The sequence below is a fragment of the Teleopsis dalmanni genome, chromosome 2 (assembly GCF_002237135.1).
Source record: "Teleopsis dalmanni isolate 2A chromosome 2, ASM223713v2, whole genome shotgun sequence".
Taxonomy (NCBI): Eukaryota; Metazoa; Arthropoda; class Insecta; order Diptera; family Diopsidae; genus Teleopsis; species Teleopsis dalmanni.
In genome coordinates, this window is record NC_051847.1 from 35860586 (window position 1) to 35886416 (window position 25831).

The 25831-nt window shown below is 26.0% G+C and overlaps 1 protein-coding gene and 1 non-coding gene across 2 annotated transcripts in view; both read right to left on the reverse strand.

Moving 5' to 3' along the window:
* Positions 1-25831, reverse strand: part of LOC119674309 (neurogenic protein mastermind-like) — a 596927-nt gene that overhangs the window by 365492 nt on the left and 205604 nt on the right. The window lies entirely within an intron of this gene.
* Trnar-ccu lies at positions 24698-24770 on the reverse strand. Its single transcript has one exon. It is a non-coding gene; the product is annotated as a tRNA-Arg (tRNA).

Genomic DNA, 25831 nt, shown 5'->3' on the forward strand with positions numbered 1-25831 from the left:
ATCCGTAAAACTGAACCCATTTTACTGTTTGTCATATTCTCATTTTCTTAAAATTATCAAATCCTGTAATCTAGATTTTCAGCTAGAATTGGACTAAGAGTATCATTTAGTTTTGTAAAGTATGTTTTTTTTTTCAAATCTTAGCAACAGTTTTTATCAACTTTTGTTAGTGTCATTGCATCGAAATCATATTAGCGTATGGTATTTTTAAACTCTTGTAGATAATAATTTAATTTAAAAAACTCTCTCCAGCAATAACGCAATAGAATTTGAAGATTGCAAATTCTATTTGTGTGTACTATTGTCTAAGGTGTACCATCGTCCCAGTTAATAATAATAAATAGCAAGATCCCTTTTTTTTGTATAATCTCGGCATCAGTCCGCATAGTTTTTACCAATTATGGAAGTTTCGAAAGCTTGGATGAAAAAGAGAGGCAATTTAGAGACAATTATATACTTTCTCTGGGTCTGTCCAGCTTTAACCACTAGACGAATTTTTCTGCATTACATTTTGGACAGTTTGTCAGATTGCATTGCAGTTAGAATAAATGATCTATCGAGCTACAAAAATTAAACTGGATGGATTGCGTATTAAAACGACAAATAATTGCTATTAATGTAAGCCGAAAAAGTATCTGCCGATTATTATATATTACCAAACCAATCTATAGATAAATATACTCTCCTAGTGGCTTCAATTTGTTGTGCTATTGCACTTGTTGTATCGTTATCATTCCATTAAGTTGCACCCAACTATGTGAAGTTATGTATTATTATTATATATTATTGTTATTATTATTATTAATTTATTTCTCCGTAATGGGTATAAAAATACATTTTGGAAGCCTTAGTATATTGTATATGAGAATTTAGGTAACGAAACTTCTGGTGATATGACAGATATCGATCTAACTGACTTCTGCATAGTATCAACGAGGTTTTGCGGGAGTCCACAGGTGCTCATATTTGCACAGAGATGTTATTATTATTATTAAGTGTATTATATGTTACTATTATATGCATGTATTATATATTATTATTCTATATATTATATATTCTTATTATATATATTATATATTATTCTTATATTATTTTTGTTAAGATTTTATACTTTGTACAATTCGAATCATCAATTAGGTGTTTATGTGTAAGAAACATTTTCGGAGTATATTTTGATTTATTTTGTTTTTAAAAAAAATATACTAAGAATCTTTACGTGCATATTTAGTATTTTAATTTTATATACTCTTTTATAAAAAGCTATTATTATTTAAATTTACCGTAATGTATTTATACACTTCTGAATCACTCTCAGACAATTTTGTTAATTACTTGTACTTATGCTTGATTGACTACATCTTATTCTTATCCTTATTTACCAGTTTTTACTGTATTCAATGTATCTTACCTACCTTCGTACCACCACCCCAGCTTATCCAACCACATTTGTTGGTACGGTGCAAATACCTCATAAACTCAAACTCAACTAAACGAGTTAATCTTAAAGAATAAATAAAGATACAAACTAATGTGAAATAAAACAGTGGGCGCGGTAAGTTACGGTACACAAACAGAAAAATAAATTCTAATGCTTATAAAATATAATTATTATCTGCGATTTTGTTTTTTTTTGGTTTTTATTAAAAATAATAATAATTAAAAATATAAAAAATTTATATGTAATTTCCATATATAAAAAAACTCTTGTAAGATATATGACTAATTGAAATTTCATAGTCTTGTGCCCAAAAAAAACAACTTGTATGTACATACGTGTTAACATTTTTAATGCTACATTAGCTACGTGATCCACTGTATCTTATGGGTTGCTTTCAATATGTTATGCTAATTAAATTAGTTTTGTTGTAATTGTTGTAGCTGCTATTGACTTGACTGCATTTTTAATTAATCCAGCGTGGGAATGTTTTAGTTTTGTTAGCAAAATCAATTTTTTTCTTCTTAAAAGTTCAATAAAAATTTTAATAATTTTAACTTCCCTTCGCAAGTTGCCAATACTTTGTATGGCACACCGTAATCGGCTACCAAAAAGTACCAGATACATTTTCTGAGTACGAGTATCTTTGAGAGCAAAACAGAAAATACATATGTTGTATATGTTGTGTATTTGCCATTTTAGTTTGGAACCGGTTCGGTTTGAACTCTTTTTTTTTCACTTAAACCGTTTTAGTTTTATCTACAATTTTCGTTTTTGGTTAAATTTGAAATCTTCATCAAATTCATATCATGTTGTCTCAAAAAATGTATCTTGTAGTTATGTGGCAGTACATTAGTTTGATTATTTAATTGTGTGAAGTGTTTCTAGAGATTCATATAACAATTGTTACACTTTCACTTTTAAAATGCAACTACAACTCAATTTGAAAGTAAAACATCATCTCTCGTCTAATACTTAATTAGGTTAATTAGAAATCTGTACGAAATATTATTTACAATTAAAATCATCATTTGATGCGGTTTGTAGTCAAATAATATTGATAGCAGATAGATATTAATTACGAATTAAGAAAATATTTAAAATAAATTTATTTAAGCTTATTTATAACATTAAATTGAGTATTGGTAATTATAACAATTTAAATATAAAATTAATTTGAATTAGAATGTATTTAAAAAGTAATTAAAAATAGTTTGTATGAGCCGTATATCTTACAATAAAATTTTGAAATTAATTTTGTAGAATTCCAATTAAAATATCAAAAATTTGATTGTAGTCATTTAATTTCATCATTTGATTTCATTTCAATACATTTTGTAGTTATAGATTAGGCACATAAATTTGAATTGAAATTGAATTTAAATTAAAAATAATTTAATTTTGGGTTAGCTGATACTTCAATAACACATAGTTATGTTATGTTATGTTTGGTGCTTCGCACCAAAATACTATGAATACACCTCTGAGTACTTAGCCATATCAGTCAGTGATGTAGTAAATAGAATTATATTAAAAATATAACATAGGTACAAAAAAAATATATATAATACTATAAATGGCTATATCGACTTATATTTGTCGTGTGAGTGTGTTCAGTACTTGACAAATGGGTTGTCACGAGGTTAAAATAATTGGACCCAAGATATTCTTATTTCATACTAGTTAGAGATGTAATTTAAAGAGTTATATGCGAGTCTAAAGTCCCGGTTGTTTTACATAGTTACGTGTCGTTAAGGACTTAACACGAGAGTGCTCTAAACATACATACAAAAAGAAAAGCGACAATAAACGCTTCATTGGAGAGAATTTCGTCGGTACAAATTGAAATTTTATGCTTGAATATAACTTCTTCCTTGTTGAGAAGCGAAGCCTATTTCAACCTCTGTTTTTTGCATGTCGATGTTTCGTTGGAAAGAATATCGCTAGTACTAATTGAATTTATGCATGAGAATATGCAGCTTTTTCCTTATTGCGAAGCGAGATCTATTTGAACCTTTTCTGTACTTTGTCTAAGAACATTCAGATTGATGGAACTCCACATTAAGTGAAAGCATAATGCTAACAGTTTTCCTTCATAAATTTGGATGGTACCCACAGCTACCACGTCCCTGCCTTCCAACCCATTCGAATTATTAAGTACTTGTATTCCGTGGTACCAGATTTTACTTTTGGTAGGATGACGCAAGTAAAAATTCATTTGCTACCATTTATACTTAAAAATATTATAGTCTGGTACCTTATAAACTTTAGTTATCTATTGCGATAGGCATGCCATATTCTAATCCCTATACTTTGAGGGGATGTAGCCGGGTCAGCTATCTCATTGCGTTCCATAATAATTTTGTCTGATTAGCAGTCATTTCGAGGGATCTTAATAAGATCACTACATTTCTTCCTCTATAAGAACGATCAACTATAGTTAGAAAATCTTTAAATTATTTCTTTTTCTTATATTGTATTTAACTGTTTAAGATAAAAGTAATTTACATTATAACCTGCATTATTTGAATTGTCAAAAAATGCCTTTAGATACCTTTCGTATCTATATAGGTACTTGAAATTTAAGTCAAAAAATAGAAATAATAATAATAATAAGATTAAAAAGAAAAATATTTTCCATTTCAAGAAATACTGCCCAATACTTAAAATTATAGGGACAGTTACTTCACAAAACAATTCTTTAGTTGTAGCGATGATGCTAGGAATACTATAAGGCCTATTGGCATATCGTAAAAATTATAATATAAATGTGATACCCTAAAGCCGTAAGAGATGCTTTAGATTAAAGGAAAAATTTTATTAAATAATTTAATTTTTAATTTTAGATTTTATATTTTTTGTTCGGTTAAGTTTAACCAAACTTGCTATATGCTTTATTATAACCCGTTTTGTTATATATAAAACTTATTATAAAGTAGTTAATTAAAAATTTTAAACGAAGTTATTCCTAATAATACTTTTGCTAGTGCCTAAAAATAGTATTAGACAATAATAAAAGCTAAAATAATTCCGACTGTCTGAACCACACCTTAATTAATACTGCTCTGTGCGTTAACAACCTTGCTGCAGAGCTGCCTTTTTGAAGTACTTACCATATATGTATGAAGTGTTCCTTGTCTTTGCCTAAATCAACTATTCTTTTCTAATATTTTTTCCAGTAATATTACCTTAGATACATAAGTAGGATCCTTCACATTATTTCGCTTATTCAGCTTCCGTTAAGCACAAACCGCACCAGGTTTGAAATCCAGTTTGAACGACAAAATTTATGCAAGCTTTCAGAATTCTCATCTTTGTGTCAACATAAAAGTATAAAATTATTATTCATTCAATATCAATCTTATCTAAGTTGAAATGTATCTTAGCAAATTTAAATTGTTAACTGTTCATACATGTTTTATACGTTATATATATACATCCGCTAAAACGAAGTCTATGAATTTAGCTACTATATACATGTTATATATACATGTTGTCTTATGAAATTAAAGAAACGCTATTAATACACGTTCGTTTTAAGTAATAGAACTATTAATTAAAAAATAGAAAAAATTAAGGCATAAAGTTTCATAATAGTTCTGTAAAAAAATCTGCAGTAACTTTATCTTGCTGTAACAGGGTCAATCATATACTCGTAGTTGAAATAATAATATGCTGTTTTACGTATATTTTAATTTAGAGTTTCTAATAGAATTTTAGTTCATATTTTTTTTATATTTTTTGTTTATTTTAATTTATGTATTTAAACTTGGTTGGACACTGACTTCATCCATAACTTAAGTGAAGGGGTTCATCTCGTAATCGATATGAATTCGATTTAATAGGGCAACTAATGTACACAATGAAACATTATATACCTGGATAATTTCCGTAAATTATATTTAAGGATTAAATATAAACGTCAATGAGTAAGCTAATTCGACTAATGGTTAGGCTGATTCGAATATTGAAGAAATCGATGTTATTTTTATACGTTTGATTATAGTCCTGAATGCAGAGAAACCTTACAATATAGTATAACAATCCTTAGAAGACCAGTACATCCGTAACAAATGCGTTTAATTTTTGCTAATCTGATGCGATGGATCTTTAATTTTCCATATTAATTTGGTTCAAGTGATTTCTACAATAAATCATATCTTTGTATTTTTCTTGGCCTTACTTTAGCAATATTGATGTAAAAATCAGACAGTATCTTAAAAATGCATGGATTTGAAATGGATTTCACATGTACGTATGTAAATTAGATCGTAGAATCTGTCAAATATATAACTGAACAATGTTGTCGCTTTCTAGTTCTATGAAACAATAACTAATCTTTTCTATCCTCTATCTAAAAGTGTCAGAATCAAATTATGTAATCTTATTAAGCTTTCATGAGATTAAACGTCGTTTATGAACTTGTTGAAAATTATAACATACTGTAAGATTTATCAACAATATTAATCTATATCCATTTTCGATTTAGGGAGTCTTCGAAAAGGTAGAATAAGTCACTTAATTTAAATTATTCATTCTAATATTAACAATATTAATTATTTGTTTTCGATTTTAATAATTGTTATAAAAATTGTTAAAACTGCAAAGAAACTAAACTATCTTCTTTGTTCGTCTCTGCCCCGGATATCTCAAAAGCTTTACTTTGGAATCAACTGTTTGTACTGTCTGCCTTTTATTAACTGTCTTTAAGGTTTCCAACCTGTTGTCGCTACGGCATAAAGATTAGAATAATCCCGAAATTAGGCAGGCTTGTCCTAAGAGGTAATTAAAACTCATTAGACACTACCCTGTAATGTTTGGAGTATCGCTGGTAGAAAGAGAGTTTCACTTGCGTAACCAGACTGGAGTTGTAAATCTGGTACCTGATGTCCAGGGTTCGTAGTTGCGGCTGTTCTGATCATTAGAGGTTAGAGTCTTATAGTGTCGTTGTAGCTGTGGTTAAAACTAAAATATATGTGGATAGAATGACTGTATATTTGCATTCGATGTGAATTTGTAAAGAGGAAAAGGAAAGGTGTTAAATAGCTTGTCCCACCAAACGTGTAGTTTTAATTTGTACCGAATGAGACGTTCATTCGCGCATTATCTTAATACATGTGTTAAGAGCACCATGGTGTCAAGCCCTCACGGTAGGTATTCACATAAAATAACTCGTAAAGTTATTCAACCAGATGGTTAGTTAGATAGAGATAGGTAGATAGAGATTATCTATTTTACCTTCAGTATAAAATTCTTATTGTCAATGCAACGTACTGCTACACCCGTTAAATGCAACCGTCATTAGCCACGTATAAATGTTCACTACTCGAGCAATCGATATGCAACATATCGGTTTACAAAACCGCTTAACTTCAATTTAAACATGTTCTAAGGTACAAATTTTACTTAAAATTTTGGTCTTTACAATATCTTTTATTCTTTTTGTTCGTTATAAATACACGAAAATATAAATTATTTATATTTGTAATGTAAGAATACAAATTTCTTCTTTGGCTGCTGTACCTTTGAGGTAAAAATGTCAGGAAAGATTAATCAATCATGCGCTGCAACGTACATAAAGGAATTAATCATTTCATTCGAGAAATGAATTCAATTGAAATCTTTGCTCTGCACGCGAAGGAAAATGACAATTTCAAAGATACCAGAATCTTTCTTCTTAGATCACTAACGGAACAATTAATATATTTTTTTTTAATGAAATTCAAAGAATCGATTCTTGGTCGATGTGTAGTAGAAGATTTTGTGTGGCATCTTTTGCTGCGGTATTAATTGTACGCTATTAATAACAAATTAGTCATGTTACTTATCAACAAATCAAATTTTTGGAAATCGTTTTGAAATATTTGAATAAACTTCAGCGGATTCTGATTGAAGAATCACATCACAAAAAAAAATTGTAAAAGTGAACAATGCAAGAGATTTTTCAGTCGTTAGGACTGGTGCGTATACTCACTCGTATGTTCTAGAGAAAGAGAAATTTGTTATTTAGTAATAATGCAACATATAAATGATTAATGTATAATAAATATTAATCGAAGAATTTAAATAGATTATTAAAATTATGTAAATGATGGTAAAAAATGATACATATACAATTTACACTGTTATGTGTAAGCGTATGAGATCAAAGATATTGTAAAGAATGAATAAATTCTAGTAGGAGACTACATGATTATGAAATCTCAACAGTTAGAATCAACAAATGGAGATACTGTAAAGAATGAATAAATTCTAATCAGACACTACATGATTATGAAATCTCAACAGTTGGAATCAACAAATGGTTAACTTGTGACAATAACTGGTACCCTTTCTCCGTATATAATCAGCAAACATTAGCAAGAAACATTAAAATTAGCAAGAAATCTCCAAATATAACAGTAGAGATATCTTGTTGCGTTTTTTATTATTATTATTATTATTATTATTATTGTTATTATTATGTTGGGCTTATTATTATTATTATATTGGAGCAGTTTTCTCTGCCAATGACAGATTTAATGTACCCCCATCATACTCATAGAGTATTTCTCCAATTTTCTCTATAAATTGTAGTATTGAGTCTACATTGCCGGCTCAATTTATTTATTCGTTATGAGATGCTCGTCTTGATACTTTTTTCGTTTATGCATCAAAGTCAGTCAAACTCCTAATACCTGTTTTGTCTCATCCGCTTCCCTATAAGAGCTAAAAGTTTCATTAGAGTACTCGTAAGTTGCTAGTTTTGTAAGACAAAACTCCTAATACCTTTTTTGTGGTCTCATATTTTTCCCTATAAGACCTATAAGGTTTATCTGAGAGTAAGTTACCAGTTTTGTAAGGTGAGTTTTATATATTTTAACAAATATTTTCTAAACTGTGAAAAGTTCTTTCCTAAAAACTTCTTCTGATAACCAAATATATGATGTTTGCTTTTTCTCCTAAATTTTTATATCTTTAATAACTCTTAAAAGCAATACTCATATACTCTGTATGGGTTCCTGTTCTATATACTTTTTATATCCTTAAAAAGTAATTAACCTGGATTACTAGTTGAGGGGGTTACTTATATATTGAAGTAGAATCAAAATAATTTTAAATGGAGATTTCACAAATATTGTAATATATTCATTTATTTTGTTTCCACTTAAGTATCAGGATCGTTGTAACCGAAAGCGGTTACAATTCAATTATATTTAAGGTCAGTTTTAAGTACAAAAATATATACAGCGTACTTCTCTTGGTTTACTAAACACCTAATATAACAAGCCCTTTATATAAGAAATAATCAAATACTTATGAATAATAAGTATATCAAAAATGTTCTCTCTAAATAACCAATGTTGCATATGAAATGTCTTTGAAATAACGAAAGGCCTTGACTTTCATTATATCATTCATTCGTATATCCAGATCCATATACTATTTTAAAGCATGTTCTTTTATTTGCATATTATTCTAATAGCCGATTCATTGGAAATTGGCAACGCTGATTTATTTTGATCATTATTGCTTTTATTGAACTTGAATCTGGAGCTTTAAGCTGTTAAGTAAGTTTAAGCTCTCTCCGTTAACAACATATATGTATATTATATTGTATGCACTTTTACACCGCACCCTTTTACCTAAATTTATTCAGTTTTGTTACTGATTTTTTATTGCTATCTCTGTCAGATGTTTGAGTGGTAAAACACTGGAAACAAAAGAACAGAGAAAAAGGCGCAATTTTATTTATTGCTGTCTTTTATGTAGTGATATTTTTGTTAACATTAAATTAATTTATTTTCTAATTTTTGTACTTTATATTATTAATCACGACCAGTCATTTAACAATTTATTAAGTATGGAGCCTCTATTATAATAATTATACACTTTCACTACAATTTCACTATATAAAAATTGAGTTTGCGTGGAACGGTTAAAAAGTCACATTGCCTTTTTTAAAATCTCCGTAATTAACCAGAACTGCTCGTATCTGGATCACAGCAATAAAAATAGCATTGCAAAAATCTAAAAATTTTTTAATCGTTATTTAGTTAGTAAATACGATATGGAAATGTCTGATGATGATATGAACGGAGACAAGTGTTGTAGTTACAATATTCCAAACAAAAGACCTAGAATAGTTTCTGATAATTTCAGAGACAGTGACACTGACACTGAAGACATTATAGATGTTGTACAAATTGATAATAGAAATGGAGTGAACAATATTTATCCAAATGGAAGTCCTTCTAATTCATTTGAAACTTGCAGTGGCCCCATAGACTATAGCGTGGATAATACAAATGACATAGCTAAGCAGAAAATAAATCCAACGCTTGATGAGCGTTTTTTCGCATTCCAGATATATGACTTTCCTCCTGATATACAGGCGTTGAACACATCGATTCAATTTTTTAAATATTTTTTTAATGATGAAATTATATCTCATATTGTTTATCATACAAATATATTTGGATCTCAACACTATAATATGCCATTTCCACAAGTTACCAATGATGAAATTGAAACATTTATTGGTATAACAATATATACTTCAGTTGTTCAGTTGCCTACGATGCGCTCATATTGGAGTAAAAATATGACTTTTACACCAGTTGCTAGTAGCATGAGGAAATCTAGATACGATGCTATAAAGCGCTATCTTTATTTCAATGATGACCAAAAACTTACAATAACTGATGCCAATTACGATTGGTTGCATAAAATTCGTCCAGTTTTAACTTTCGTAAATAATAAATTTCGTCGTATTTCTCGTGGACTGGATCTATGTAATGATGATCAACTTCAGAAAAGTTATAAACCAATGGAATACTTGGATAAATCAAAAATTAGAGTCAAAACCAATAAATGGTATGCAAGAATATTTTATCATCTACTGGATCTTGTAACTTCAACTTCGTGGATAATGTATGAAAAATGTATTAAAAAAAAGTTCCGCCAAACTTGTGCTCTCCACGATTTTAGGGCGGAGATTGCTTATTGTTTAACCGTATCAAAAAGTTCGAACAACGAATTATCCACATCATATGATAAAGCGAATCGTACAAGTACTTCAAAAAGACCAGATTTTAATTCAAGCGGTCCATCGAAGGATATGCGTTTGGATAAGATTGATCATTGGCCTATTTTCGAAAATGAACGGAAGATATGTAAAGCACCCTACTGTGCCAGATTAACAAATTATAAATGTTTAAAATGCGATACGTATTTGTGTATTCATAATAGAAATAATTGTTTTTATGATTTTCATAATGTAACTAAATAATATGTAAAAATATTATACGTAATTTCTATTATTGTATGTGTTAGTACTGATTTTATGTTCACCATTTTTAGTTAGCTTAATTCCAGAGAAATGAAATGCTATTAAAAGTATTATCACTTAAATTATTCAATGATTTTCTCTCCATACACTAGTGCCGACTATATTAACCCATTTGTTATGATTCACATCCACATTGCAAAATATACAAGGTCGTCAAACTGTTGGGTTTGACTTATAGCTTAAAAACAATGAACAATGGTTCATTAATTTAAACGTTTATGTGAAAGTTTTATCAAATATAAAATAAAATCTTTTTGGATCGGTGTTCATTTTTAGAAGGGTACTAAAAAGTTATTGTTATTGCAGACGCAATAACTCCGCTTCTGTAAGTCCAAATGTCAGGCAATCATTACAATACATTAGGGAAAGAACTAATTCACTATATGTAACGTAATTATGATAACCTCATTATATATATCTATAAGTACTGTTTATTTTAGAATGCCCTGTATATAAAATAATGGAAGCTGATAGAAACTAATAAAGATCGAATAAGCTATCTCCTATTATAAATATCCATAAGTGCTGTTTGTTTTACAACACCTGTATATAACATTATAGAAGTTGGTCTCGTACAAACTAGTAAAGATTTAAATAGATGACTCTCGAGATTGGCAAAAATGTTAACCTTACTATTAATATTTATAAGTGCTATTCTATTAAGATAGTCCTACATATATCTTAATGGAAACTGGTACTAGTCAATGAGGATCTAACAAGATACCTCCAGGAATTAGTAATAATTAGTGACTTTATTATAAATATCTATTATTATCTATTATTTTAGATAATCTTATATGTAATATACATATAATGCAAACTGGTATAAGTTAGTATAGATTTAAGTAGCTGACTCTGGGGCTTGACAATAAATGTTAACCTTACTATTAATATCTATAAGTGCTATTTAGTTTAAATGCCCCTGTGTATACTATAATGGAATCTCAATTTTGTAAAGTCATTTCTTTTAATTATGTGCCACGATTCTTATTTTTGTATTTAATCGATTACGTCCGTATTTAAGAATACATTAAAGTCATTCTGAGCAACTTTTTTCAATAAAACAATATATCTTAGTGCTTCAGTTACTTACTTATTTACTGTTGTCCTTCTCTTTAAGTGGAGCATAGGGCCTGAGTTCTCCAGTTATTAAAGTTTAAAGCAAAAACTTTCTACATCGAAACCACATGTTATTAGTTGTTTGTGTTATCAATATAAAAATTACATGTACCAGTTAGCGTTGGAGGAGTTGTGTATATTGTTAGTATAAATAATATAAAAAGTGCCAAACTTTGATCTTCAATGTCTCGAGTACTTAACTTTATAGGCATATAGTGCAGAAAGTCACCTAATATAATCATTATGTGACATTCATCAAATACGTTGTCAAATTGGAGGCCCTTAGAAACAAGAATCATGTCAAAAAGAATTATCAGTTTATTACGAATTATGATTGTAAATATTATTGGTATAATGTTAATTATTCATTCTTTAATACTTAAAATATGTTAAGCCATGAATTGGAAATATTTTTAAACACTACAATAAGTAATTTAATTCAAAAATGAACAAATTATATCAATTCAAAAAAAAAAAAAATTATGTCTGGTCCATGCGTACATAAATATCAGTGATAAGTGGAGTAATCCTAATAATTATCTACTTAGTGGGGACAATTTGATAGCCAACCTGTTTGTTATTGTTGTGTGTTTGTGTTGCAGTCTAAACACTTGCATTGGCATCATAAAGTCGGCACAGAAACAATAATAAAAACAACAATTCCAAGAAAAATAGAAACATTACAGATACAAAATGTAAATAAAAGCAAATGCACAGCCGCCGACAGACGACGACAACAGACGATACCCAAAACAAAAATCAAAAAAACAAAAAAAAAATTTCAACGAAATATGTTTCAGTTGCATTTTAATGTCAAAATGCAAAGCCACACACACACATTCGGGAACACTTTCCACACTCTCACTCAGTTAAAACTAACATTTCTGTTAATCTCTCTCACTCGATTCGTACTGAGATTCATATTAACAGAATACAAAACACATCCCTTCGACTGCGTCACGATTTCAGATATTTTCACAGGTCGTTGCACTGCGTACGCACACACAAATAACTCACAAGCAGCGAACGCAAATGGAGTAGAGAAACACAACAGATGCATCTGTGCTTGGGCTCGTATCTACGAACCCAACGAAAATTTGCTTACCTCCACATATGCGAGAGATGAAAAATTTCAAAAATTTCACAGCTCAGAATAGAAGTAAAAACTTTTCCACCGTTTTTTGAGAACTCAAATGCAATGCAACTCTTCTTTACTAAGCACAATGGCAGCACATGTGAACTGTTAAGTCTCGTAATTTCCCGCTGGGTAATCGTTGCATTTAGTTTTATCTGTTGGATGCGATATGTATCTGCACCTATGGTGTTTTAATAGCGTTCAGTTTGATGAGATTACGCATTTTATTATTAACGTTTGGTTTAGACGGAATGGGGAAATCTATGTTATCATTGCTGCAGAAATTTACTAACGAAATGTAAATATAGTTATAGTTATTTTTATATATGACATTAAAGGTTTTAGATATTACGAATAATTGACAATTAATTATCGATATCGATATATGGTACACATTTAAAATTGTATCATTTGTTAAATCATACATATACCTACAAACGTTAATTTTGTTTGAACTAACTTAATGGTAACATCTTATACATTATTTTAATGATAAGTTAGATGTACATGTAAATATAATGGATGGCTTGGGCAAAAAGTATTCGATGTTTTTTTGAATTAACTAACTTAAGATTTAATTTAGAAAATTATTTTAATGACAACTTTGTTTTACAAATGCATATAATGAGTTGGTCAAAAAGTATTTGCTGTTTTTCTCTTTACTTGATTTTGAAGCGCAATACCTTTAAAATGATAACTTTGACAATTATTTTCTATTTTTTAGATGTTAATTGTTTTGTCGATTGTGACTTTTCTTATAACGAAAATAAACTAGAAGGGTTCGAACAGTAATCAAGAAACAACTAGAAAATTTTTTAATTAATTTATTGAAATTTAGCTGACCATACAACGCTGTGTCGAGTATTGCCAAGTACTCATCATCAGTGTTACTAGGAAATATTCAAATTTTTATTTAGTTGGTTTATAGTCCGTATATAATTTGTTTGTTGTTTTATTTTCTATTTTGCTTGACAGTTTAGTAAATTGTTATAAATTAACTTAAGATTATATTATGCAAATTAATGGTAACATTAAATTTAAAATTATCCAAATTAATATTGATAGTAAGATATGCTTCACTTGAACTTAAAGCTTTAACTTAACGAGTATAGCAGTAACGAGTCTTTTTATGCTCCATAATATTAGTCAAAATAGTATTGTTCTATAATAAATGAACTTACTATAAGTATAAACATATCCACACAAAAAATATTATCTATTCAATTTAGGTACAATCGAAAACTTTCAAAATAATACTAACGCTTCAAAATTGATGAATGAGATTTGACTGTCGGCATAACATTACTACAAAATATAGTAAAACTTTTTACATGACTATGTGTTATTTAATAAACATTCGACCAGATAGTCTTTGTTGAGATTGATCATTTGTGTTGACAATTAAAGCTAAGCAAATGTAAGTGAAATTTTTAGTACGAATTGGCTTAATATATCTATTTTAAGATAAACCGATAAATAGAAGAAACTTCACTAAAGTGTCTGAAAACATTCCTTTTTAAATAAGTTCCTGAAATGTTTTGATCAGGTTGGTATGTATATTACACTTGTCGAATATGTATGAAAAATCTTGTGGTAGTTGGAATTTTTCAGTTTGTAATCCAGAACAGTATGAACACCATCAAACAGTTAGAGAATTCTCTGATTTAGCTAACTGGTATTTCTTTCTATTTGAATGACCGAAGAAAGTACTCTCTAGTACGCGTTCTAGCAGCTGAGAAGAGATACTAAAAAAATTGAAGATAGTGTTAATCACTACAGAAAAATTCTCGTATAAAAAATGTTTCGAGAATTGGATTAAGTGCTGGGGTAGGCGCATTGATGGAGTACTCTCAATGGAGAGTACTTTGAAGCGAACAATTTTGACTATTAAAAAGAAACTGTTATATTTAATTTCTTGGGCAAAATTTCTTTTATAAAAAATGTTTCAATTTTGGGGTAAGTGTGTTGATGGAGTAAACTCAATGGAGAACACTTTGCAACTAACAATTTTGGATAAATTTCTGATACTCTCTGATCGAAGTGGTATATAGATTTTGTTTAAAGCATATAGAATAAAATGTTCTTGTGGTTTGAATTTCCCAGTTTTTGATCAAGAACAGTGCTATCATATATTTTCTGAATAAATTTCTGTAACTTTGTAATCAAATCTATATTAAATCTACTATATATCAAATAGATTCTTTTTATAGCATAAAAGAAAATAATTTTCTGATAGTTGAAATCTTTGAGTTATGGATACTGTTATGGAACTAATTTTCGATTTTTTGTTTTTTCAATAAATTTCTTGAATTTCTTCGCATTTTGTTTAAAGCATATAAGAAAATGGTTTTATAATAGTTGATATCTTTGAGTTTTGGATACTGTTGTGGAACTAATTTTTGTTTTTTTTTTTGAATAATTTACTAATATTTTGTGAATAATTTGATATATAGATTTTTTATTAAAGCATATAAGAGAATTATTTTGCTCATAATTAGAATCTTTGATGACTGATAGGTTACATATATTTAACAATTTGATATATAGATTTTTTTTTTAAAGCAAATAAAAGAACTATTTTTCTCATAATTAGAATCTTTGATGACTGATGCTAATATAAGTTACATATATTTAACAATTTGTTAATTGTAAATCAATTGTTTATAAATAAATGTGTTTTAGGTAATAATAAAAAAGAATATACGAGTAACTGATTCATATGACCTCTTTTCTTATATTCGATTTTTATTTGATATTATATTTAAAAAAAAAAAAATTACAAATGTAACGTCGTATGTTACTACATACATTTCACAAGAATTACTCACAAGTAAATTATTTTTAAATAATATTAAAAACGATCATTTTTATAGTCTTTTAACTCAAATTTCAGACCGTTTTGCGAAATTCTTTGAATCGCTATTGTTATTTACACACATCTATAGATACGATATCTAATAATGTTGTTGCAGTTGCATTTGCAGTCATCGATGTTTCCTTTACATTTTATTGCAACTAGCAACAAATAGGTTGTTATAGACAACCGTAGCAAAATTTATTTGATTGCATTGAAAAAGTATTAAATTTGTGCTTCAGTTTATTTTAAAGATACTTTTGCAATTTCACAGTTGTAAATGCATTAGCATTAACACAAAAAAGAAACTATCTATAAAAAATAAACGAAAAATACCTCAACCGAATGGAAAAGTGCAGATAGAGCCAGAAGCAAAACTGCACTAGTAGAAGTTAGCCGCAGTTAGGTTAAATTGCGCCCCTCTTTTACTGCTGCTGAAATGACTTGTCTTGTCTGTCTGTATCTCTGTACTTGCACAGCACAGCACAGCACAGTACAGTACAGAACTGCACTGTAAAACACAGCACAGCACAGCGCAGCATAACACAGTAGAGTATCTGAACGATTTTTCAGGAGGTCAGCAGCAGTGTATAGCTGTACATTATATTTCTGTGTATCTATCTATCCACTACAATACATAAGTAAACTCGTATCTGCCACTCGTTTGAACTTTTTCATCGCATTTTGCAATTAACTCTCGATTCAAATAGCAATTTGTTGATTTTGTACGGCTACAAATTTTATGTTATAATTCATGGCTAAAAATTTAGTTCTTTTCTGTTTGAATTTGTTCGCTTGTAAATAATTTTGCTTAATTAAAACATTTACAAAGACTCTTCACTCACTTTAGACTATATACATTTTAATCACAGATAAATTCGTTCAGTTTTCTTTTTTTGTTTTTTTTTACTATGAATTTCTATAAATAACTTGTTAAATGCTTTTGCTTAATAACTCTTATCTATACTTTTGGAACAGAAACCACGCAATTAAATACGAAATTTTGTCTGCCTGAAGATATAGTTTTGTTTTCTTTTTTGTTTTTGTTTTTTGTGTTTTTTAATGGATAAATCCTAAATAAACTTTAATACGTGCTGAGCTAATTACATATGCCCATTCTAGTGGCTTTCTGTGCCACTTCGTCTCTCCAACACTTCTATCTTCTATAAAGTGCTTTAAATATTGCGTTTTAAATATTTTATAAAAATTAAATAATTTTTTATTTAATTTTTTTTTTATTATATACAAATGTGAATTGATAAGTAATGTGCCCTTATCAACATCAGAGAAAAATTTTTTATTCAATTAAAAGAATTAAAGATTTAGAGAAATTATTTTGTATATTTTTGTTATTAGCTTCAAGCAAATATTGTCAGCTTGAAAATTTATATAATATTCCAAACAAATTTTAAAAAAATCGTAACAATGATGACTTGTATAAAATTTATATGTTATTACATACAGTATATACTACAATATATATATATATACATTTGTATCTAATATATTATCAGATATTGTGTACAAATTTATTAGGTTTAAAAAAAATTTAATAAGTGATAAACTCATTAGCTCTGCTGTGTTAAGTAAATTAATTAATTATCTTCAGCAATTTATTAAGTTCAACTTATTAAAGTGTCGCCCCGATGCCGTTCATCTTCTTCTTTCATTGATTAACATCAATTAATCCGTTCAAGTGATCTGAATTAGTAAATGAATCAATGAAAATGGAAACACGAACGGAAATGCGAGTTCAAAGGCACGCGCTTTGTAACCCCACAACAAGTGTAGGAGTATTTCATTCATTCATCTATATTATTATATAAATACATATATCAATTTATATTTATATACACATATATATGATTACACTCTTTTGTGTATATTTTTCGATATAAGATAAGATTTACTCAAATGTGCTCTCATATTTAACTTACAAACAGTAAAAGTCTCTTAGTGGTACAATTACCGCTTCTTTAGCAAAATTTTTATCATATAAATTAACAAAAATAATTCATTTCTGGGAATAAGTACAAATAATGATATATATGTATTGTACATACCCCAACTTATGTATTCTACATAATCATATTTGTACATTCAAACCTACATACTTATTGGTACATATTTACATACTTTGAAAAAAAATCTAAAAAGTAGTTTAATATTATTACTTGTTATTTAAAATACGTTAGAAACAGTGAGCTATAAAGTTAAATCGTTTGGAAAAATATAGTGCTCAAATCTCCGTAATAGTCCTTGTTAAAACTTTTACACGGCGGAAAGAATTCATAAAGCACCAAATTAGATAATCGCAAGAATAGTCTATTTTTGATCATTAGATTGTCAGTTTTTGACTGTTATATGGTCTATTTTTGACCATTTAATGGTCTATTTTTGACCATTAGATTGTCTATTTTTGACTGTTATATGGTCTAATTTTTGACCATTTGAAAAACCTTTTTTAACCATTTAATTGTCTATTTTTGATCATTTATTGGTCTCTTTTTGACCATTTGAAGAACTATTTTTAACTACTATCTTTGACGTTTTAATTGCCAATTTTTGACCATTTAATGGTCTACTTTTGACCATTTGATGAATTATTTTTGATTATGTAATGGTTTATTCAGACTTCAATTTGTTTATCCAAAAAATTATGTATTTTGGTATCGAACTATATTTGATTTTTTTTGAGCATAAAATATCTTTCAAAATAGTTTAAACTTATACAAATAAAATGTTAACAGTATCATCGAGGTTACTAATTGTGAATTGATAAGTTTTGTGCACCAAGTCCATGGTAGTTTGCATCCTTAATGCTGTCAGAAGACGACAGACAGTTTAACTTATGCTTCCGCTAACTTCTGACAGTTTACGTCTCGCTCTTGTTCCACTAATTGCAAACTTTCATCGACTTATATTTAATAAATAATATAATTGTGTTTACTGTATTGTATTGTATATATAATATAATAGTATAATTCATAACTACCTAATAAATAAATAAGTAAAACTTATCATGATAGTAATAATAATAATAATTTATTCTTATTTCAGGTGAGTGAAGAAATCTATGATCTAATGAATGACAAAACTAATAAGTTTAAATGGCGGTGAGATTTATTTTTTAAATATATACTAATTCTATCGTTTAAATGGTATACAGATCTTACAATTATTATTAAATAATATATTTTATTTTTATTAATATTTCGACTACTCCAGCGTACCCTAAAGATGACTATAGACTATAATCGAAATATTGATGACAAGAAAATATATTCTTCAATAATAACTTCAACATTTTAAACACTTGACCAATTAGCTCATTTAAAAATATATAAACGTAATTTTTATAATTAATTTTTAACATAATAATATAATACTATACTAATATAGTATTATAATATAATATACATAATTGTTGATCTTATAATCTAATAATCATCTTATCATTCTTGTCAACTCTTTTCTTTTTCGTTTCACTCATCCAAATCGAAGTAGTCCATTTATAATCTAGAAACTATGTACGGATAATTATAAAAGCAGTTATTTTCAGAGACCACTGCTGATGGATATTTGGCAGTATTTGAAATCCTTGGGTCAGTCCAATGGTTTACTCGATTGAAAATTAAATTTCTGGAGCTAGAAATTTCTCACTATTTTTTTTTCTTTTCGAAGTATATTTCTTGTTAGAACAATTTTCTTCATACAATAAAAATAAATTTTACTAAAAATAAAATAAATATGTGTATTTTATATAAATTTAAATTATAAATTGAATAAAAAATTAATTATACATAGACTGCTTGAGCAAACTAAACCAGTTAGTAATCGTAAGATCTCGGACTTCAATACTATTAATTCATTACTTAATTAAATACTAAAGGTATGAAGACGAAATTAATTTAATAAAGAATTTAATGTTTATACATAATATATATATTTTTTTTATATTTTTTTAAATTTTTTTTTGAACGTAATGTGTTGCTTAACTCTACAATTTGTTATTTTAAAATGCATCAAGATAAGCACATTCCCATTGGTCAATATGCAAATTATTCAAACAAAAAAGTGTTAAAACTTAACTTTATATTGATTTTTTTTTATTTTTTTTTTTCAGTAAAATAAACCTTTAACACCTAGCAACAAAAGCGTTTAAAACAAATTATGTAAACATATAATTTAAAACACTTTAAAATCGAAATTTCGTTTAAAAGCATACATTTTAATGACTAACGCCACAAAATTACCAAAAAAAAATAATTTTAAAGAGTATCTAGCTTTAAATGAAGCTTAAATAATTTAACTACTTAACCTCAGAGTTAACTTGATTTGCTAAAGATAATATTAAACTCAAATTCAAGCGTTTAAGAAGAAACGTACCATAGAATAGAAATCAAATTGTCTTCACGGAATAAAAATAAAATATCAAAAAGATAGATAGAAAAAGTTATTAAGAATTTAAAATAGTGCACGAGTATCATTTTCTGTAGATATTTCTTTCTGTTTTCATGACATATATTTATATACATATATATATATATATAAATAAATTTATATGTCTTTCGTCTACTACTTATATTTTTAATTTCAGTCTTCTTCCATAATTCAACGTGTATGTCTTGTAATTTGACTTAGTTTTCTTTTTGTCGCAGACAATCTTCATTTCTGTGTACTATCTTCTCTTCCTTTTCGCTGTATGTATCTTTAGATTCTTTTTTTATTTTTTTTATTTTTTTTTGTTTGGTTACGTTACTAGAACCTCAACGATTTAATAATTCTTATGCAAATTCCCGCTTTTGTGCCAAATGCAAATATTACAGTACCCAGAGTAGGCAGTAGGCATGCAAGTGCAATTGTAGATACACTTAGAGAAAAATAATGAAAAAAAAATAAAATATAAAAAAAGAATTAGGAAGAAAAAGTCAACAAAACCTTTTTTATATAGCAGTGTAAAATATATATAGTGTATAAATATATATAAAGTATATATATAATATAATAATATAATATATATATAGTGTATTAATATATATATAATATAATAATATAATATATATATAGTGTATTAATATATATATAATATAATATATATATATAGTGTATTAATATATATAAAATAATATAAAAAACAAACATATTGTTTTTCATAAGTGTTTATTTTTATATAGGCTAATTGGTCAAAACTTTTTTTTATTTTATTGTTGTTAAAAATAAAAAACAAAAATTAAGAATTCACAATTTGATTTTTCAATAATTTTTATTTTTCTTCGATATTTCGACTTGTTTTTCTAAAGAAATAAATTTTCAAATATCGATTAAACTTGAAAAATCGTTTGTCAATTTTTTTTTTATAAAAAACAGTGTATTTTATATTATATATTGTTTTATAAACAAAACAAAATATATAAATTATAAAACGGTTTGTAAATTTTTTTTGTATAAAAAACAGTGTATTTTATATTATATATTGTTTTTATAAACAAAAAAAAAATGTCATGTATGTAAAATGTTTTTTATATTATATATTGTTTTTAAAAACAAACAAAAATTTCAAATGTAGATTAAACTCGCAAAACCGTTTGTAAATTTTTTTTTATAATAAGCAGTGTATTTTATATTATACATACATTAAATATAGTCTCGTTTTTCTAAACAAATAAAATATCAAATATTAATTAAACTTGTAAAATCGTTTGTAAATCTTATCGCAAACCATTTTCTAATATTATGAGTATTATTTAATATATAACTGAATTAATTAGTTATTAAATACATTTATTTTTCTACACAGCCTAAATCCAGCTTCATTTTGAAAATTTTATTTTTTTTTTACATATAAATTATATAAATCATAAATTCAAAAAGTGAAAATAATGTAAACTGAAATAGAGATACTGTACTGATAAGCTTATTATATATTTTGATAACGGATTTTTTTTGTAGAGTAGCATCATGACGATTTGAATTACTTTGTTAATATTAAAAAGTAATTAATAATATTTTTTGTATACACACATAATATAGAAAAGGTATATCAAGTTTTAGGAACAGTTGGTAACACAGTGAAGAGATATTGGAGACGCTATAAGATAGTATTATTATTTATAGATAGTAATCTCTCAATATTAAAACTAGAGCCCATGTACTTAATGGGGGTAAATTATGAACATTTGTCATTTGAAATGTCTGAAAAAAATTGACTATATATTACAGCTATAGTATAATTTGAACAATTAAACCTCTAGGTTTTAAATATATAAAGATACTTGGTCAATATTGACAACTGATATGTTTGTAAATGTACCTATGTATATAACATTTTACAGGACCATAAAAGTAATATGGACAAGATTAAAATACATAAACTATATTCGATAGCTGTCATATAAACTAAACTATCAAAACCCTAATTTTAACTACTTAGAAAGGTATTTTATTAGCATAGAGATCAAATTTATATATATATATAAATAGAAGTCCGGCAGACGATACAATCTCCATAACTGTTAGTTTTATTTATATAATTATAACAGTTTTTAATTTTTATATATTATATTCTTCTTTGTAATATATTATATATTAATATATAATAAATGAAGCTAAATGCTACTACTATAAAGAGAATTTGGTCTAAATATTTAATTGTTTATAACTGAAGGTTTTTTTCACGTAATCTTTTCTGTGGATTTAGAGAGATTTTAATCAAACTAATCTATATCTGAATATAATTAAAAATAATCTCACTTATTTCCTTCCTATAAGATATTTTGCTTTTGTTTTTACTTCAAAATAATTATTTTTGACATTTCCATCACATGTTTAGGAAACACCTTGAATAATACGTATATATAGTATTGAATGTAAAAGCTTTCTGGTTTATTTAAGTACGCAATTGAAATAAACACCTGTTTATCTCATTTTAATACTATCAGTATAAAATTATTCTCTTTAAATAACTATATTAAATATTTCTTGAGTCGATTTGCTACATTAAACAGTCAATTAAAATCAATTAATAAACAATACTATAATTAGAAATTAATGCAGTAAATGTTCCATTTGATAATTTTAATTAATTTTTTAATTAATCTATTTGCTATGGAAATTATAAACTCACTAAAAGTATTTTAATGCCAAAGGTAGCATTTGTAATGAGATAGAATTACACAATACGAATTGTAACAACTTGTTTCGCACACGTGAAATACAGTACTACCTCGATATATCTCGATATACATTAACTAAAGTACGCTATTAAATGGCTTGGGTTCAATAAGAAAAAAGCAATCAAAATTGTTGTAATTATATATTATATTAACATTTTATTTACTTTAATGGCCGTTTTAACAAACTCAAATATCTTTTCAAATTCAAATTTCTTTTCACATTCAAATCGATTCCTATAGATTCCCAATGAAAATTGAAATTAATTAATTAAATAAAAAATAAAAAGATATAAAAATAAATAAAAATAATAAAATAAAAAAATATATGAATTTTCCAAAAAAAAAAAAAGAAATTTATATAAAAAAATGAATGATATGAAAAATAAATGAAACAAAAATATGTTAAATAAATTTGAAATAAATTAGATAAATGAAATAAAAAAAATAATAAAAATAATAAAAATAAAAATATTATTTTTCAAAATAAAAATAACAAAATTATTTAAAAAAAAAAATTAAAAATATGAATAAAAAATATATATATATAATTTAAATCAAAATAAAATATGAATGAAATAAAAATAAATTAAATTAATTGATTAAATATAAATAAAACAAAAACGAGTGATTACAAATAAATAAAATTAAAATAAATAAAATAAAAATGAATAAGATCGTTAAAAATAAGATAAATGAACAAAAAACAAAAATTAATGTAAGAAAATTAATTATATCTGAATAAATTAAAAATAAATGTTATTTAAATAAATGTAATCAAAATAAATATGATAAGAAAAACAAACTTCAAATAAACATAATTAGAAAAAGTTAAAATCAATTTGAAATAATATTGTAAAAATATTTTTAAAATAAATTTAAACTAAAAATAAAATAATAAATTTAAATTAAGATTAAGATTAAAATAAAAAATTCAATAGTAACGAATTTAAAATAAAATGAAAATTATAAATTTAATATAAAATTAAAATTATTAATTTAATATAGAATTAATTAAGATTATAAATTTAATATAAAATTAAGATTATAAATTTAATATAAAATTATAAATTTAATATAAAATTAAAATTATAAACTTAATATAAAATTAAAATTATAAATTTAATATAAAATTAAAATTATAAATTTAATATAAAATTAAAATTAAAAATTTAATATAAAATTAAAATAATAAACTTAAAATAATAAACTTAAAATAATAAACTTAAAATAATAAACTTAAAATAATAAACTTAAAATAATGAACTTAAAATAAAACTAATATAATTAATCTAAAATGAAATTGTAATAGAAAATACAAAAAAAATTAAAATAATAGATTTAAACTAAAATTAAGATTAATATAACAAATTTAGAATTAATAATAAATTTAATATTAAATTAAAATAATAAATAATAATATTAAATAATATTGAATTAAAATAATATTAAATTAAAATAATATTAAATTAAAATAATTTTAAATTAAAATAATATTAAATTAAAATAATAAATTTTAAATGATATAAAGTTATAGAAAATTCAAATATTAAATTAAATTTAAATTAAAATAAAAACTAAATTATGCACTTACTTTTATAAAAAAATAATTGAAAACATAATTTTGCATAAAAAAAAATTGTTAAGTCTGTACCCCAGATGGGACTCGAACCCACAATCCCCGGCTTAGGAGGCCGATGCCTTATCCATTAGGCCACTGGGGCGGTGATTGCTTTTGTAACAAAGTTTTTATAGGTAGAAAAGAACAGAATGAGAATAAAATAAGCACAGTACAAATGATTACAGAAACCCTCCAGATAACATTTACTAACGAATATAAACGTAAAAGAAGAGATGACAAGAATTGAAAATAATACAAAAAGAAGAGAAGTTAAGCGTGTATGGAATCAACACGCTCATGCATAGATGTTCTCTTTTTTGTTTTTTGACTATTTTCCGGTGCACAGAATTTTTGTATTTGACTCGTTGAGAAGCCGGTTTGCAGGATATGTAGAAGGTATACGAGCATTTATGAAAGGATATTAATAGATGTCTATAGCAATGTTCTTGTTCACACGTGTGCGAATTATATTTGTGTACATGTACATGTGTATGTGTATGTGAGCTGTGAGAATGAAATGAAGGTATATTTACCCTGGTGTTTGGTCTTTGTATTAGTTTTATTTAAATTTATTTTTACTGATTGCAGGTGCGCTTTTAATTTATTATTTTAAAAGGCACACGAGGATATTTTCTAATGAATTTCATAGTAAATAATATGAGGAAAAAAGATGTGGAAAAAAATTAAATAATATGTATTGTATATTATGATGATTGTATGTCTGTATTTCGCAAATTCGAAAAATAATTGTTTTATTTATGATAATATTTTGTAGTCTATATAGAAAATGATGAATCAAGAAAAAATATAAAAGAATTATTTACTTAAAAGTAATGTAAAGTATTGAAGAATTTTTAAATATATTTATTAATTAATTTATAAAGAGGTTTTTTCGAACAGTAGTGAAATACACATATTAATTATAATTTTATTGATTAATATATTATTTATTGGAATGATTTGATATTTATATGAATAAAATTCCACGATTGAGAATATTATATACAATGTAATCTGTATTTATTTAAATTCAGAATATTTAAATGATTTTAAATTAAGTGAATTAGTTGGAGAATGTTTATGATTGTGATTGAAATTCATTTAAAAAAGAAATATATATAGATATCTACAGATTATTTCATGAAGAATACATATATTTTCTCC